Here is a 2,708-nt window from a genome sequence, read left to right on the forward strand (position 1 = left end):
TATTCCGGAGTTCCAAGCTTCCACTTTATCTCGTCGCAAAGCTTCATCTAATAATTGCAAGGCTTCAATCTTATTCTTTTCATTCTTCATTTCGTTTGTTCATTTTTTTTCTTACCGGAGTTCGTCATTGTAACACCCCGGATGTAACTTTCCCTATTTGTACTCCAACTCTTGCCGTTTCTGGCGTTAACTTATATTTATTTCTCGGGTTCAAGTCTTTGTCTCCGTGTGTTGTTTTCGTTGTCATGCATCTCATATCATGTCATCATGTGCATTGCATTTGCATACATGTTCGTCTCATGCATTCGAGCATTTTCCCCGTTGTCCGTTTTGCATTCTGGCGCTTCGTTCTCCTCCGGTGGTCATTTCTAGCTTTCTTTCGTGTGTGGGGATTAAACATTTCCGGATTGGACCGAGACTTTCCAAGCGGCCTTGGTTTACTACCGGTAGACCGCCTGTCAAGTTTCATATCATTTGGACTTCGTTTGATACTCCAACGGTTAACCGAGGGACCGAAAAGGCCTCGTGTGTGTTGCAGCCCAACACCCCTCTAATTTGGCCCAAAACCCACCAAACTCTGCTCCATCACCTAGAGCGTTCGATCACGATCACGTGGCCGAAAACCGCACCTCATTTGGACTCTCCTAGCTCCCCCTATGCCTATATATACACCCCTCCGTTTTCGGATCTTCTCCCTTCCCGAAACCCTAAAAAAAAAGCTCTCCGCCGCCGCCAGACAACGTCCGCGCGAGCCGGACATGTCCGCCCCGCTCCCCTCAGCCTACCGCAGCCCGCCACGTGGCGCTTCCGTCGCCAGCCGCCGCCGAGGCCCGGGAGCCCGCGCCCGGCCCTCCGGGCCCAGCCGCCCCGCGCCGCCTCCTCCCTCCTCCCGCGCCGCGCGCCGCCGCACCGCCCCGCCACGCCCTTGCCGGCCGGCGCCGAAGCACCGCGCCGCCTCCGCCGCCTCGTCGCCGGGCCGCCGCCGCCCGTCCCCGGACGCGCCGCTCCTCCTCGCCGCCAAGGCCGGTCGGCCCCGGCCTCGCCTCCCCTCCGTTCGGCTAGGCTCCGGTCGCCACCGTCCATCGTCGCCGGCGAGCTCCGGTGAGGATCCGGTGATCCTCGGGCTCCGCGCGATCCAGATCTGGACCGGAGCTACAGTAAACCCTAACCCTCGTTTTTTCTTCCAAGTCCCGGAATTTTTGGCTTCATATGCTCCTGTTCGAGGCCCCGTAACTTTGCATCCGTAGCTCCGATTTGGGCATATAGTATATCAAAATGTTCGCCTCGACGAGTACATCATTTCATTCCATTGTATCATTTTCGTTTGAGCTCATCTTGATGCCTGAAATGCTGTTAGAAGGAGACTTCGTGAGTTAATTGTCAGATCTGCTAGCTCATCTTAGACTTTTGTCATTTTTGCCATGATTATTGTGTGCATGCTATGCCTGTGAGTCCTTCTTATGTTTTGTTATGAATTGTGTCTTCTTTCCAGAGGTGCAACCCATGCATTTTTAGGATGTGTGTGGTGACTTGTGCAAGCTTACAAAGTGAGGCACTCGGTAAATCTGTTTTTCAGGGACTTAGTTGTTTTCACTAAGTCTGGGATTTTTAGTTCATGATGCCACATGTTCAGCTTGTTTCCTAGTGATCCGTGCCTCTTTTGAGGATGATCGGTAAAGGAGTTTTGTTAATCATGTTATGATCTATCCATCCATATCTTTGTTTGCAATTATGGAGCACCCTAGTTTGAGTCAATCGAGCTCTACGTTTGCTTCATGGTGAATCTGGGCAGATCGTCAACTCGTTTGTGATTTTGCCGGCGTTGTTGTAGTTGATCCGTGCATGCTATGCCATTGTTCTTGCCATGTATAACTTGTATTTTGTGCCTTATTAATGGATGTATGCTTTCCTTGCCATGACTTGCACCTTGGTGAGTGCATCGAACTCGTTTACATGCCTTCGTGAGTTATATTTCAGCATGTCTCAGTTTTCACTAAGTCTGAAAACTGATTGTGTTTTAGCTATGTTCGTGTGCCCGTTATTATATTTTGTGAACCCTTTTGGCCCCAGGTCACTTTGGGTATTTTGTTAAGCTTGTTGAGTAGCTCCATGCCATGTTCTTACTTGTCTTAATCAGGTCCTGTATCATGTTGTTTTGCTGCTCCGAAGAGGGCTTCGTGATCTGAAATTTCAGACAAGTGTTAATTTCACTAAGTCTGAGATCTGTTTTGCATTTGCGTTTTTGACATGCTTGTTTCAACCTCATAATGGATGATTTGGCCGTGGCTCAGTGCTAGTCTTTTGTTAAGCATCTTGTGTGCATCCCTGACATGTATTTGTTTGTCATGTTTGGTGGCTGTAGCATGTTCATTGCATTGCATTTAGATGCCTACTTGCTGTAAATCGCAGACCGGTGTCATTTTTGAAACGCTTGCCATTTCCAAACCGTAACTCCGATTCCGATGATCTTTATATCGTTTTCAAGCGATTTCATCTCATCTTTCCAGTGGCACCCTTGGAATTCCAAGTTGGGGCCAGATTCATGCATTTCCTGTCACATCTTGCATTTTGCATCCCGCATCGCATCCCGCATAGCATACCATCTTTGCATCTTATTGTTTGAGCTTGCCCGTGGTTGATTGTATCCTTGTTGCTTGTTTGTCTTGTTTGGGTAGAGCCAGGAGACGAGTTCGCTAACGAGGAGCCCG

The sequence above is a fragment of the Triticum urartu genome, chromosome 7A, assembly GCF_056163025.1.
Source record: "Triticum urartu cultivar PI428250 chromosome 7A, HENAU_Tu73, whole genome shotgun sequence".
NCBI lineage: Eukaryota > Viridiplantae > Streptophyta > Magnoliopsida > Poales > Poaceae > Triticum > Triticum urartu.